The 16,200-nt window shown below is 37.4% G+C and overlaps 1 protein-coding gene across 2 annotated transcripts in view; it reads left to right on the top strand.

Annotated features, from left to right (window-relative positions):
* The first annotated feature begins 633 nt into the window (after nt 1-633).
* Nucleotides 634-16,200, top strand: part of Sytl4 (synaptotagmin like 4) — a 135,083-nt gene continuing 119,516 nt past the window's right edge. Inside the window, exon 1 of one of the 2 annotated variants that reach the window (XM_063246167.1) lies at nt 634-769. The gene's annotated coding sequence lies outside the window, so the exon portion shown is untranslated. The remainder of the gene's footprint in view (nt 770-16,200) is intronic. The other variant, XM_063246169.1, reaches the window with a different exon arrangement.

Raw genomic sequence — 16,200 nt, 5'->3', positions numbered from 1 at the left:
TTCCTTACTGATCTTTTTAAGGATGACGTAACTATTAATTGGCCACAATAAAGATGGCGGCGGCGGCTTTACTGTGTGGTAACACGGAGGTCATTTGTTAACAGCTTCTGCGCTTTCATTTTAGTCCCGCCCTATTAAGGGAGGGAAATGGTTGGGCCCGCCCCAGCATCTTGCTAGTTATATTTTGCTAAAGTTGTGGGTGTGCGGAGCGAGGTTTTACTGTGTGGTAACAGGGAGGTCATTTGTTAACAGCTTCTGCGCTTTCATTGAAGTCCCGCCCTATTAAGGGAGGGAAATTAGGGAGGTCATTTGTTAACAGCTTCTGCGCTTTCATTTTAGCCCCCCCCCCATTAAGGGAGGGAGATGGTTGGGCCCGCCCCAGCAGCTTGCTAGTTATATTTTGCTAAAGTTGTGGGTCTGCGGAGCGAGGTTTTACAGTGTGGTAACAGGGAGGTCATTTGTTAACAGCTTCTGCGCTTTCATTGTAGTCCCGCCCTATTAAGGGAGGGAAATTAGGGAGGTCATTTGTCAACAGCTTCTGCGCTTTCATTTTAGTCCCCCCCTATTAAGAGAGGGAAATGGTTGGGCCCGCCCCAGCAGCTTGCTAGTTATATTTTGCTAAAGTTGTGGGTGTGCGGAGCGAGGTGAACGGAAAGCAACGCCAGAAGGGAGAATGTGAGATTCAATTGCGCTTAATCTGAAAGCGCCAACGTTAGTGAAGGGGTGGAGAGCCAAAGAGAAGACACCCCTGTTGCAACCCGGGCTTCAGGTACTTAGAGTGGAACAGTGCAGTAGAGCACATTTGCAGGCAAAATTTGGAAACTGAACAAAATAGTATTGACTGGTTGGTACCATACATGCAGGTCTACAGTAGTTGCCAGTGCTCCTAAATACGGATGTTCCCGGGGTTGGAAGAAATCCATAACAGAGCACCAGAGAACAGGGTTAGGGAAGAAAAAGAACAGGGCTGTCTTTGAGCACACTGCTATCTAAAAAACGAAATTTAAGGCATGGATATTTTTATCCCGCATGTATTAGAAGAATGTGCATAAGTCTCATGTAGAAATCTAGGAAATATTTAAAAAACAAGTTCTGAATGTATATCACTTCAAAGAGTAATTCTGGTTAAGGAAAACAACTTTTGAAAGTGTGTTCCTACTTCCATGTCTAGTGTCCCATTTACAATCATTGTGTGATTTAGTGGTGTAAGTGCCTGCCTGGCAGTCAATCCCGTACCCCCCCCCCCACAAATCTTGTATAATATACTAACCCAAAGGAGGATTTACATCTCTATGAAAGGCATAGTTTCAAAGTTTGGGGGCTGCTTACTGTTCCAGTGTGATGAACTTTTGCTAAATGGATGTATGAACCAGTATATTTCTAACGTGGTGTTTTCCAGACTTACACATTAAGGTCAGCTGTGTTATGTAACATAACTGAATCATGAGCGTAAAATCCATTATCATCCTGTGAGGCCCTGGAAATACATAGGATGGTCATAAAAATCTTGAAGGCTATCTTGAACTGCTTACCACTCCTATTTTATGGATAAACACATGTTTAAAGTTTAAGAAGCTTGCTTGAGGTCTCACAACACGTAACAAAGGCAAGGATTAAACTCAGGTTGCTTTCGTGCCAGAGACTTTTAATACTGTATCTACTGTCTCCCAGCATAACTGAAAAATGTGGGTGGTTCAGGACACTTTTATTATCATTTTTGGAAAGGAGTGTAGAACAAATGACCTAGTTATGATGAGTCAACAACTTATAATAATGAATCACTTAAGAAAAGTTTAAAAGATATAACCAGAGCTTGCGCTGCTATCGTCAACCGTCTGTCAAAAGTGTACCACAGCAACAAAACCCCCTCTTTACTAGCTGTAAAAGAGGAGGTGTGTGCAAAGGATATATCTTATATGTGTTTTAAAAAAAGAACTTTGGGTTTCTCTGAAACGCTCTGTGCAAGTGACTCCTCCTGGCCTCAGAGACTATCCAAGAATCTTTTCCCATCATTGAAACATTCCTGGTGTGAGAGCAATTCTTTTTTTTTTTTTTTTTTTTTTTTTTTGTCTTTTTCGTTTTTACCGGTACCAGGGATCGAACTCACGACTGCCTGCTTCCAAGGCAAGCGCTTATGCCGCTGAGCTAAATCCCCAGCCCCTGTGAGAACAATTCTTTTGCCTCTGGTTTACAGAAAGATGAAGACAGACGATGGGGCATTTGAACCTGTTGTAAGTAGTGTGACTGAATCAGCAGTTAATGATATAGGTGTAATATTAAAATATAATGAGAACATTAGAAAAGAAACATTTCTGCATAAGTGAAACTAAGAGATATAAGATAAATGTTCCTTGGGGATTTGAACAGAAGAAGAAAGTGCACCTAATAGACAAAGAATTTGGGAAACCATGGACAAAATTTGTGGTGCAGAAAGTTTGTGGAAAATTTTGGAATTGTTGTCCAATCTTGATGATAACACTATAAATCTTGAGTGAGATAATGCACATGTAAGTGAAGGAAGTAAAGACATTCAAAGTTGTAAGGGCACACAAACTTGAGTTCTTTGTCCTGATCATATGAGGCCAAATTTCCAAGACTAGAATAAGTATTATATGTTTGATCCATATTTAAATCTCAGAGAATCATTAAATGAAATCTCTCATTGGCCCCACAGGGAAAATTTGGAAAGATAGCAACTTTTGGATAGTTATCATTGCATAGATGTCATATAAGAGTTGTAGCATTATCTGTGTTAGGAGAAAGACTCAGTGAACAGCACTTACAAGAACTAAAGAAACTTGAAGTTTCTAGGGAGTTTATTTAGCCAGCTATATCTCAAGTTTATCCTTCTTTATGGTAGTTAGTACTCCATTGTATAAAAAAAACACATCTTATTTATCCATTCATCAGTTGATGGGCATTTGGCTTGTTTCCAAGATCTATTACAAATTGTGCTGCTATAAATATGGGTGCACATATATCACTCTGGTATGATGTTTTTAATTCTTCTGGGAAGGTATCAAGTAGGAAAATGACTGGGTCAAATGAAACTTCTAGTTTTAGATTTTTGCGAAATATCCTCACTGATTGCCACAGTTGTTGCACTGGTCCACACACTTACCAACAATGGGGACGCATTCCTTTTTCTCCACAGCCTTACCAGCATTTGTTATTGGTTGATTTCTTGATAATAGCTGTTATTTCTGGGATGAGATAGAATCTCAGTGTTGTTTTAATTTGCATCTCTCGAATGACCAGTGATGTTGCATTTTATTTGCCATTTCTACTTCTTCATCTGAGAAGTGGCTATTCCTTTCAAATGCCCATTTTTGAGTTGGATCTTTAAATTATATTAGGGGAGTCTTATTTTTTTTGGAGGTCTCTATTCTAGATATTAGTTGTTTGTCTCAGGAACAGCTGGCAATTTTCGCACTCTGTGTGTTGTCTCTTTACTCTGTTGATGGTTTGTTTTGCTATGCAGAGGTTTTTTAATAAGATGAAATCTCAGTTGTTGATTATTTTTAATACTTCCTGTTCAATTGCGGTTTTGTTCATAAAATTTTTTACCGATATTTTTGTCTTCAAGACTTCTATCTATTCTATATGCCAGCAGATTTAGTGTTTCTGTTTTAATATTTAGATCTTTGATTCATTTCAATTTTAGTTTAGTGAATGATGAGAGATAAGAGATTTAGTTTTAATGTTCACCATATAGAAAGCTAGTTTTTCCAGCAGCATTTATTTAAGAAATTATCTTTCTTCCTGTGAAGATGTTTGGCCCCTTTATCAAAGATAAGGTGGCTAAGTATGCATAGAATTGATTCTGCATCTTCCAATCTGTTCCACTGATCCCCTGGTTTGTTTTTTTGCCACCAATATGCTGTTTTTTTTTTATCACAGTAGTTTGCTATTTATTTCAACTAAGGAATTGTGATGCTCCCTACCTAGCCTTTGTTGCCCAGGATTGCCTTTGCTATTCTAGTTCTGTTCTATTTCCAAATGAAATTTAGGATTGTATTCTCTAATTCTGTGAGATATGCTAATGGCATTTTGATCAGGATTACATTAAATCTGTATAAAAATTTTGGAGGTACAATCATTTTCTCTATATTCATTTTCCTATCCAAGAACAAGGAATATCTTTCCATTTTCAAATACTACCTTTGACCTCCTTTTTCAGAGTACTGTAGCTTTCAATATAAAGGTCTTTTATTTCCTTCATTAGATTGGTTCCTAAGAATTTCTCTTTTTTTGATGCTATTGTGAAAGGTGTGGTATATAAACTGATCAGGCCTGCAACCTCTCAAACGAGTGGATGGTGAAAGCTTAAATGAAAGCGACAACTGGTATGATTTTTAAGGCTCCAGGAGGATCAAAAACCTCTAGCAGAATTCAATATTCTCTGGGAACTGAAGCAAAGAATGTCTCTAGGCAGCCTATATTTATTTGGTTTTCAGCCAAAGGGAGGAAATACTGAGGAAAATGTGAACTGAGCAGGACCTTGGGAGTCAGTTTAAAGCCTTCTCCAAGTAGTAAATTATGCTAATTAGGAGAATTGTCTTATCTCCAGGTTGACATTTATGGCAGAACTGAGACAGCAGGCATGAGATGCCTGCAGCTGCAGTCTCAATCTAGTTAATTGGGATTGGAGACAAATGTCCTCAGCTGTGGCCGTATCTTGTCCTTCAAGTCATCATGACATCACTACAGGCTTTAGCTGGGAACAGTGATTCATAGAGGTTCACGTACTATGAATCTGCTGCCCAGAGAAGGGGCTTAGGCCTGGGACAGACTCACAAGTAAACATAGAAAGCCAGTTGGTTAATTTTAAATCCTGCTCAGAGGCACTTTGCAGTGGCTTCCATTAGTATGGTTTCTCTAATTTCTCTCTCAGTAAGTTTGGTATTTGTGTACAGGAATGCTGTTGATTTTTTTTTTTTTTTTTGGTACGGGGGAGGGGATTGTAATTCACACCCATGCACTTGCAAGGCAGGCGCTTATGGCACTGAGCTAAATCCCTGGCCCCAATTCCTTTTAGTTCTTTCTCTTGTCTAATTGCTGTGGCTAATGCTTTCGGAACTATATTGAATAAGAGTGATAATGGACATCCTTTTCTTGTTCCTATTTTAGAGTGAAAAGTTTCCGTTTTTGACCACTTAGTATAATGTTGGCAATTGGTTTTTCATAGATGGCTTTTATCAGGTTGTGATAATCAAGAATGGGTGTTAGACTTTGTCAAATGCTTTCTCTGCGTTTGTTGAGATGATCATATGGTTTTTGTCCTTAATTCTGTTAATATAGTGTATTAGATTGATTGAATTGCATATGTTCAACCATTCCTGCATCCTTGGGAAGAGTCTTACTTGTTCATATATATATAATCTTCTTGATGATTTGCTGCATTCTGTTTGACAGTATCTTACTGAGGATTTTGGCATCTCTGTTCATTATGGAGATTGACCTGTAATTCTCTTTTTTGTTTGGGTTTGGTATCAAAGTAATCCTTCTCTGGTTTTGGAATCAGAGTAATGCTTGCTTCCAGGAATGAATTTTGGAGTATTTCTTCACTTTCAATTTCACTGAAGAATTTGAGGACTAGTGGCATTAAATCTTCTCTAAGTTTCTTGTAGAATTCAGCAGTCAATTATCAGCACTTGGGCTTTTCTTCATTGGTAGGTTTTTAATTACATCTTTTTCAATGTGGTGTCTCACAGTGTTGCTCAGGTTGCTCTCAAATTCCTGAATTCAATCAAATCATCGCTCCTCAGCTTCCTGCCACCACCCCCACTTTCACTTTATTTTTAAGTGATAAAAAATTTAAATTATGTATGTTTTAGGGACAACATAATATTTCGGTACATATATACACAATGAAAATGTCCCTCAAAGTCTCATATTTGAAGGTAAGGCCTACTTGGCCAGAGTGGGTCACTGTAGGGCTAGCTTGGAAGGGTGTATTCTTTTTCCTGCTGCTGTTTACTCTCTGCTTCCTGACTGCCATAGGTTGAAACAGTTTTAATTTGCCATTTCCTTCTGCCATGATGTTTCCTGCTTTGAAGCAAACTGAACATGGATTGAATTCTTTAACAATATAGAAGGAGTCCTTTTCCTGCATCCTCACTAGCATCGTTCCATAGATCCAAGAATATTTCAGCATATTCAGGCCAATATAGTTACTACATCACATAGAAGTAAAGGAAAAAAAATCACACGATCATCTCAATATATGTAGAAAAAGCCTTTGACAAAACTCAACATGCATTTATGATAAAAACTCTGAAGAAAACAGGTATAAAAAGATATTATGTCAATCTGATAAAATCAACTGATTGATAAACTACTTCCAAGATCATGCTAAGTGGTGAAAAACAGATGGCAAATGCTTTTCCTCTAACATAACAGACAAAGAGATCCACTATCACCATTTCTGTTCAATATAGTACTTGAATCTTTAGCCAGAGCAATCAGGCAAGAGAAAAAAGCAAAAGGGATATGTGTAGGAAAAGCAGAAGTCAGATTATTTTTAGTCACAGATAATATGATCCTTTACATAGAAGACCCCAAAAATTCCACTAAAAAACTCCTTGATTTAATGAACAAGTTCAGAAAATTAACCACAAATTCAACACACAGTGCACTAATAGGAGCCCACTGAGAAACAAATTATGAAAACAATATCATTCACAATTATGTCAAGAAAAATTAACCTACTCTGAAAAAGAAGATTTTAAATACTAGAAAATAGACAAGCATTTCTTGTTCCTTGATAGGCAGAACAAATATTATCAAAATGACCATAATGTAAAATTATATTTGGATTTAATGCATTCAATCAGAATACCAATAGCATTCCACACACAACTAGAAATAACAATTATAAACTTTATATGAAAGTATAAGTGACTCAAAATAACAAAGACAATTCTAGGCAACAGTCTTAGACTTCAAGTAACTTAAAAAAGCTAGCATGGTTAAAATACACAGGATAGTACTGACTCAAAAAGATATGTGAATTAATGGAGCAAAATAGAGGATGTAGAAACAACCCCAGTCACATCCAGCCATCTGAAATTTGATACAGCAGTCCAAAAATATATGCTGGAAAGAAAGATAGCCTCTTTAGCAAATGGTACTAGGAAAACTGGTTATGTACATGCTGAAAATTGAATCTAGACCCTATCTCTCCACAATTACTAAAATAAAAATGGATGACAGAAAACAATCTGCTGGAAGACAAAATAGTTAAAAATCTTGAAGACATAGTCACAGGCAAGGACTTTCTGAACAGGACCCTAGTTACAGAAGAAATAACATCAAGACTCAACAAATGGATTATATCAAAATAATGCTTCTGCACAGCAGAGGAAACAACCAATAGAGTGCAGAGACAAGCTAGTAAATGGGAAAAATTTTTACCAAATTCTGCTCAGAAAGAGTACTAATATCTAAAAAATGTACATAAATAAACAATTAGATCCCCAAAATAAAGGATCTCATCAAAAATGGGCAAATGTAGTGAATGGACATTTCTTAGAAGTATGTATTTAAATATGTTCAGCACTTCTTGCCATTAGCAAAATGCAAGTTATAACAACACTGAGATTCCATTTTCAGAAAGGATGACTATAAGTCATAAATCAACTAATAACAAATGATGTCATGGTTGTGGGGGAAAAAGGAACCCTTTCAAGGTTTTTTGGAGAATATAAACTCATATAACTACTATGGAAGTCAGTATGGAGATTGTTTAAAAAACTAAAAATAAAAATTCCATTTGACTCACCTATTCCCCTTTAGGTGTCCTCTTGAAGGAATTAAAGGCATCTTATTGCAGTGATGCATACATATCCATGTTTATAGCAGCACAACTCATAATAATTACATCTTAGAAGAATCCTATGTTTATGAACAGATAGATAAAGAATATGTGATATTTATACACAGTGGAGTACAGTATGTCTCTGCCTTAAAGAGGATAAATTTGAGTCATTCATAGGAAAATGAATGTACTCTTGGGGCCATAATGTTAGGCGTAATAAATCTGGCACACAAGCCTGGTATTGTATGGTTTCTTCTATAGGAGAAATTCAAAGTATCAATAATTTTTAGAGTAAAATAAAGGATGTAAAATAGCAAGCCAGAGATAGGTCTTGTACAAATGGGAAGGCGATTGACATATGTGAGGAGGGGTGAGGTAGGGGAGAGGAAGGGAAATCATAAAAATTAATATGTGTTTGTACATGTACCAACTCCCTAAAATAAATGTTATCACTATGTGCTACAAGCATATACTAATAAAAACACACAAACAAGAAAAGGAATAACTAAAAGGACTCAGGATGGAAATCATTGTGAAGACCTTGGGTGCTTGATTCCTAGGAGGGAGGAAGGGAGGGAGGGATAGAGGGAGAGAAAAGGGGGAGAGAGAGAGGGAAAGAAAGAGGGAGGGAGGAGAGAGAGAGACAGAGACAAGAGAGAGTGGGAGAGAGACAGAGACAGAGACTGGGGGAACAGTTGAAGCTGAAGGGGACAGAGCAAGGCTAATGGCAAGAACACTGGTTGCCTGAGGCAAGTCACATGGACAAACAGCTCTAATCTCAAGAACCTGGTGCCTGAGACATGCCCCGGAATAAACTCTTAGGTGGAGAGGTTTAACGTGATAATCTCTCAAGTGTATAAATAAATGCACTGTAGGTGTTGGAGCGTGCTTGCTATTTCCTCTTACTTCTGTTTCTATTCCTGCTTCTTTATACTTCTCATCAGGAGAGAGGGCGCCACATGGCCTTAGTTTTCTCTATTCCAACTCTCATCCTTTTTATCCATCCTTTCACTACCCTTACCCTGGGAACACAGAGCTGAGTGGGACACGGCAAGAGACAGAGATGAGAGAGAGAGAGAGAGAGAGAGAGAGAGAGAGAGAGAGAGAGAGAGAGAGAGACAGAGAGAGAGAAAGAGAGAGAGAGAGAGAGAGAGAGAGAGAGAGAGAGAGAGAGACAGAGCAAGAGAGCTGTGACAAGAATATATTTCATGACCTGAGTGACCTTGCTCCTCTGACCAGGACTCCTGTCAATAGCACATTCAAGCTATGAATTTGTCTACTAAGGTGTATAGTACCTTCATGATCCAGTCACATTCCAAATATATGAGCCTTTTGGGGAATATTTTAGATCTAAACCATAACAAATGTTTAACATAATAGAGCACATGTGTTCATACAGAGATAGTGTTAGCTTTCCTCTACAATTTGAATTCATTTTATTTGCCTAATTGTTTTTACTTGCTTAATAGTTTTGGCTATAAGTTCTCTGCAGAATTCAATATTGTTATCTGGTGATATCTTAATTTCTTTCTTATGTTTGGAAATTAATTTTGCCAGGTGCAGATTCTCTGTTGAGTTTTAAAATTCTTTTGAATATAGCATCACACTTTTCTGGCCTTGAAGTCTTTGCTGAGAAATCCACTATCTTTTTTTAAATTTTTTTTTTATTTTAAAGAGGTTAAGAAAAAAGAGGACATAACAAAGCAGATCAGATCAGAACAATGCAAGTAACACAACATTTTACCACAAGACAACCCTTAATTAACAGTAACTACCATAGTGTCTCTTTCTTTGAAATAGTTGAGCATAGCTTCATATATAAAATCCACTATCTTACTTAGGTTCTCTTGCATGTAATGAATTACTTTTTCTTGCTGATTTCAGTATCCTCACTTTGTCTTGCATTTTTGATCACTTATAATGTGTCTTAGTATGTACCTCTTTTGGTTTATTGTACTCAGAGATCATTGAAACTCTTTGATTTGTAAGCCAGTCTCCTTGAATTTGGGAAGTTTTCAACCATTATTTCTTTAAATCACATTTCTTCCCCTTTCTTTTTCTTTTTACCTTCCAAGATTTCCCTGATGTGCATATAAATCAAGTTCATGGTGTCTCATACATCTCCTAGTGTTTGTCCTTACCTCGATTTTTTTTCTGTTTTTGCACCTGAGGGATAATTTCAAAACTTTTTTCAAGTTTATTGATCTTTGTTCTTCCTGTTTAAGTCTACTGTTAAACCCTTCTAATGAAGTTTTCAGCACAGTTATTATATTTTTTACCTCTAGAAGTTCCTTGTTGTTCATTTGTATAATTTCTCTTTGTTGATATTCTCTTCTTGTTTGCATTTTTTTCCTGATTTTCCTTAGTCACTTGAATTTTCCGTTCGCTCATTGAGCAGACTTAAAGTAATTGTTTAGTCTTTGTCTAGTATTATGCCTATGCTTCCTTAGGGATAATTTTTAATACTTCATTTTCTTCTTTTTAATGGGCCATAATTATTTTTTTCTTTGCATGCTTTTTGATTTTTGTTGACAATTGAGCATTTGAAAAAACAGCTGCATTCAAATGTTTGTAGCTTGGGTCTGTATCTGGGAAGACCTTTACTCATTGACAGTATATCCTCTGACCCTTGGGATTAGCCATTCATGATGCCTTAGGGTCTTCTTACATCTTTTCTGGGCATTCTTCTTACATCTTTTCCTGTGTTTGAGCCTCCCCTCTCGATGCCTGTGAATACATGACTGCTTTCAAATGTCTTAATTTCCGAATCTCAGTGTTGTTTTCTGTGGGGATGTAGATACTTCTATTAGACTTCCTTACCTTTAATCCCTTGCCTTAGATATTGCCAAGTCTGTGGTCCTTTTAATTTCCATGAGTAGTATGCACCAGTTCCTGTGACTTTTCCTGGCCTCAGACCCATACTATGCTGGAGTTTGAGCTGTGCTGCTTTTTCCTAAGGAGCTCTGAGTGAGATGAAACCCAGACCAGTACCTAAGCCTGTCCCTAGGCTGATTAGAATGTTGCAAATAAGGTCTACTGTACTCTCTCAGGGTTTCAGTAAGGAAATTGACATATGGGCCACTATATCTCCAGGACTGCTAGGAAGGGGGAAGCAATCAACTACAGACAAGTAAAGATGTCACAAAATTTTCTATCATTATTAATTGAGTACCCAGAGTGCAAAATATGGGCATAAAACAATTCTCTGAATGACGTTAGCAAAACCTTTCTTTTCAGTGAACTAAGTTAAACTAGTATAACCATCTTGTTTTTTTTAACTTCATATCTTTCCCATTTCACCCATCCTAGTTAATTTTTCCTTTGAAACAATTATGTCTCATTTCACAATATCTAATATATATTTTGGACCCTTTTTACTGTTCCAGTTTGCATACCAGGGGTAAAATATGATGTTTACACATGTGAGTCTGATGAATTTCACTTGTAAGTATGGTCTCTGGTTGCATCCATTTACCTATAAATACATCAAGTTTATCCTTCTTTATGGCTGAATAGTAGTCCATTGTATAAAAAGATCACATTTTTAAAAATCCATTCCTTGGATAATGGGCATTTAGGTTGTATCCAAGATTTAGCTATTACAAATTGTGCTGCTATAAACATGGGTATATATATATTGCTGTAGTATGATGCTTTTAATTCATTCAGGAGGATACCCAGAAGAGGAATAGCTGGGTCAAATGGGACCTCAAATCCTAGTTTTTTAGGGAATCTCCATACTGATTTCCACAGTAGATGCACCATTCTGTACTCCTACCAACAGTGCAGAAGTCATTTTTCCTCAGCCCTGTTAGCTTTTGTTAGTAAAGATATCTTGATGATAATCATCCTTTCTGGAGTGAGGTGGAATCTCAGTGTTGCTTTAATTTTCATCTCTTGAATGACCAATTATGTTCACTAATTTTCATATATATGTCATTTGTATTTCTTCATTCAAGAAGTGTGCATCTCAGATCTCATGTTTGGATTAGGCCTTTGAATTTGGGTGATCTGATTTTTTCAATTCTTTGTTTGTTCTAGATAGAATTACTTTTCTGAGAAACCACTAGCTAAATTTTTTTTCCATTCTGTGACTTGGCTTTTCACTCTGTTGGTGATTTATTTTGATGTACATTTCCTTTTTTTTAAAATTTTATTTTGAGAGTGGTAAAATACAACAGAACAGGACAGAATAAAGCCAACTAAGATTGTACAGTGAAATTGGTACAGAACTTCACAGCAGGCTACCAGGATAACAGTAATAGGTATCACAGTATATTTCGTTATCTTTATAATAGTTGTTCTTTCAATCACTTATATGAAAATGAGATGAAATACAGAACATTATAGAACTTATCAAAACAGAATATTGAATAGAGCAGTACCAATAATCAGAATAGAGTGAAACAGTAATAAAAATATTTGCCTTCAATGAGGTGGTAGAAGGAAGTCCCCCTTATTTGCTACGGTCAACCTCCTAGGAGACGCTCAGATTTCTGGTTCCCATTTGCTAACAGAGGGGACAGAAGAAGAGGGGTAGGGGAAGTGGGATGTTTGACTCTAGGCCGTGCATCAGTAGGTTCACTATTGCTTAGCAGGGAGGCAGGCTGGTTGTTTGGCTTCACAGCGTCCTAAGTTCCAACATGGTGTGGATCTCAGGAGCTGCTGCTGGTTCTCCCCCCTGGAAGGGGCGCAGTCTGTCACACCGCCACTGCTTACCAGGGAGGGGAGGTGCTTGCTTGGCTTCCCAGTGTCCTAAGTTCCAGCATGGCGCAGATCTCAGGAGCTGCTACTGATTCTCCCCCTGGAAGGGCCGCAGTCTGCCACACTGCCACCGCTTACCAGGGAGGGGAGGTGCTTGCTTGGCTTCCCAGTGTCTTCAGTTTCAACATGGCATGGATCTCAGGAGCTGCTGCTGGTTCTCCCCCTGGAAGGGCCGCAGTCTGTCACACTGCCACTGCTTCCCAGGGAGGGGAGGTACTTGCTTGGCTTCGCAGTGTCCCTTCTGGGGGGAGAACCAGCAGCTGCTCCTGAGATCCATGCCATGTTGGAACTAAATCCTTTTAATAAAATGAGATTCCAGCTATTGATTCTTTGATGCATTTCTTTTTGTGATTGGGTTTTGTTCATGAACTCTCTGCCTACACTATGTCTTCAAGAGTTATACCTACTATCTCTTCCAGTAGATTTAGTGTTTCTGTTTTAATATTTAGATCTTTGATCCATTTTGATTGTGCATGGTGATAGATATGGGTCTAGTTTTAGTCTTTGGCATGTGAAAAGTCAGATTTTCCAGCTTCATTTTTTAAAGAGGCTATCTTTCTTCCAGTGTACATGTTTGGCCCCTTTATCAAAGATAAGGTGGTTGACTGTCTCTATAGTTATATCTGAATTTTCTAATCTATTCTGTTGATCCTCAAGTCTGTTTTTTTTTTTTTTTTGGCCAGTGCCATGCTAATTTCATCACAGTAGCTTTGTGGAATAATTTCAAGTCAGGGATTGTGATGCCCCTTGCCTTGCCTTTGTTGCCCAGATTTGCCTCGCTATTCTAGATCTCTTCTGTTTCCAAATGAATTTCAGAAATATTTTCTTTAGGTCTGTGAGGTATGTTAATGGTATTTTAATCAGAATTGCATTAAATCTATATGGTATTTTTGGGAGGATGGCCATTTTCACTATGTTGGTTCTTTTTTTAAATTTTTATTTTGAAGGTAGTAAAATACAACAGAACAAGACAGAATAAAGCCAATTGAGACAGTGTAGTGAAATTTGTAAAGAACTTCACAACAGGTTACCGGGATAACAGTAATAGGTATCACAGTATATTTCATTATCTTCACAATAGTTGTTCTTTCAATTACATATATCAAAATACAATGAAATACAGAATATTATACAACTTATCAAAACAGAATATTGAATAGAGCAGTACCATTAATCAGAATAAAGCAAAACAGTAATAAAAATATTTGCCTTCAAAGAGATGGTAGAAAGAAATCCTCTTTATTTGCTATGGTCAACCTCCCAAGAGATGCTCAGATCTCTGGTTCTCATTTGCTAATGGGGGGCAGGGGAAAAGGGGTAGGGGAAGTGGGATGTTTGACTCTCAGCCAGTGCACCAGTAGGCTCACTATTGCTTAACAGGGAGGCAGGCTAGTTGCTTGGTTTCCCAGCATCTTAAGATCCACCATGGTGCTGGAGACACTGGTGGTTCCCCCTCTGGAGACATTGGTGGTTCTCCCCCTGGAGGGGCTGCAGCCTGCCACACCACAGCTGCTTACCAGGGAGAGGAGCTGGTTGCTTGTTTTCCCAGTGCCCTAAGTTCCAACATGGTGTGGATCTCAGGAAGTGCTGGTGGCTCTTCCCCAGCAGTGGCCACAGCCTGCCACACCACAGCCATTTACCAGGGAGGTAAGCTGGTTGCTTGGTTTCCCAGTGCCCTAGGTTCCAACATGGTGCAGATCTCAGGAGACACGGGTGGTTCTCCCCCTGGAAGGGCTGCAACCTGCGATACCACAGCCACTTACCATGGAGCGGAGCTGGTTGCTTGGTTTCCCAAAGCCCTAAGTTCCAATATGGTATGTATCTCAGGAAGTGCTGGTGGTTCTTCCCCAGTGGCAGCTGCAGCCTGCTACACCACAGACTATGTGGGTTCTTGCTATACAGGATCAAGGGATATCTTTCCACTTTCTGACATCGTCTTCAAGCTCCTCTTTTAGAGTACTGTAGATTTCAATGTATAGATGTTTTACATGCTTTGTTGATTTCTAAGTATTTCAGTTTTTGCATGCTATTGTGAAAGGTGTTATTTCCATAATTTCTCTCTCATTCAGTTTCTTATTTGTGTACAGGAATGCTATTGATTTTTGAGTGTTGACATTGTATCCAACTCTGCTGCTGAATTTCCTTGTTAGTTCTAGTAGTCTTCTGGTGGAATTCTTGGGTTCTTCTATGTAGAGTATTATGTCATCTGTAAATAATGATAATCTAACTTTTTCCTTTCCTGTCTTTATTTCTTCTCTCTCTCTCTCTCTCTCTCCCTCTCTCTCTCTCTCTCTCTCTCTTACCTAATTGCTCTAGATAATGTTTCCAGAACTATATTGAATGGGAGTGGTGATAGTGGCAATCATGGTCTTCTTCCTCATTTTAGAGTGAAAGCTTTCAGTTTTTGTCCATTCAGTATGATGTTGTTTTTGGTTTGTCACAGTCAGCTTTTATCAGATTTAGGTAGAAAGCATCTATTCTGATTTTCTGTAGGTTTTTTTTTTTTTATCATGAATAAGTGTTGAGCTTTATCAAAAGCTTTTTCTGCCTCTATTGAGATGATCATGTGATTTTTGTCTTTGCCTCTGTTGATGTGGTGTATTACATTTATTGATTTGCATATGTTGAACCATCCTTGAATTTCTGGGATGAATCCCCCTTGGTCATGGTGTATAATTTTCTTGATGATTTGTTGTATTCTGTTTGTTAGTATTTTATTGATATTTTTTGCATCTATGTTCATTAGAGAGATTGGCCTTTAGTTCACCTTTTAGGTTAGCTCTTTTTCTGTTTTTTTTTTTTTTTAATATATCAGAGTAGTACTTGCCTCCAAGATTGAGATAGGAAAAATTGCTTCCCTTTCAATTTCATTAAAGAGTTTTAGGAGTATTGGTATTAAATCTTCTCTAAATTTCTTGTAGAATTTAGCTGTGAATCCATCAAGACCTTGGCTTTTTTGTTGGTAAATTTTTAATTACGTTTTCAATTTCAGTAATTGATATTAAGTTATTCAAAATTTTTTTATCTTTTTGATTCAGTTTTGGTAATTCAGATGTTTCTAGGAATCTTTCCATTTTCTGTTTTCCAGCATATATGAGTATGTATTTTCAAAGTAGGCATTGTTGATCTTTTGAATTTTCAAATGAACTGCAGTAATTTCACCCTTTTCATTGCATGCATTTGAGAGTTTTTTTCCCTTTTTTCTGTAAGGTGGGATTGAGGCTTATTAATTTTTTTTATTCTTTCAATTAACCAACTTTTGACTCATTAATTCTTTGTATTATTTCTTAGTCTCAATGATATTAATTCCTTCTCTGATTTTTATAATTTCCTCCCTCCTGTGAGCTTTGGTCTTGACTTGCTCTTATTTCCTGGAAGCTTGAGTTGCAGCATTAGGTTGTTTATTTGTGCTCATTGTTTTCCTGATATGAGAATTCATTGCTAAATATTTCCCTCTTAGGACCACTTTCATTGTATCCCACATGATCCAGTATATTGTATCTGCATTTTCATTGAATTGTTGATATTGTTTAATTTATTCTTTAATTTCATCTTTGGCTCATTGGTGTGCAGGATGGTGTTATTTAATTTCTATGTGTTTATGTTGGTTTTACAGT

Source organism: Cavia porcellus, unplaced genomic scaffold (assembly GCF_034190915.1).
Source record: "Cavia porcellus strain 051 isolate PalLab524CR breed Dunkin Hartley unplaced genomic scaffold, mCavPor4.1 scaffold_3, whole genome shotgun sequence".
NCBI classification, from domain to species: Eukaryota; Metazoa; Chordata; class Mammalia; order Rodentia; family Caviidae; genus Cavia; species Cavia porcellus.
This window is presented reverse-complemented; position numbering and strand designations above follow the sequence as displayed.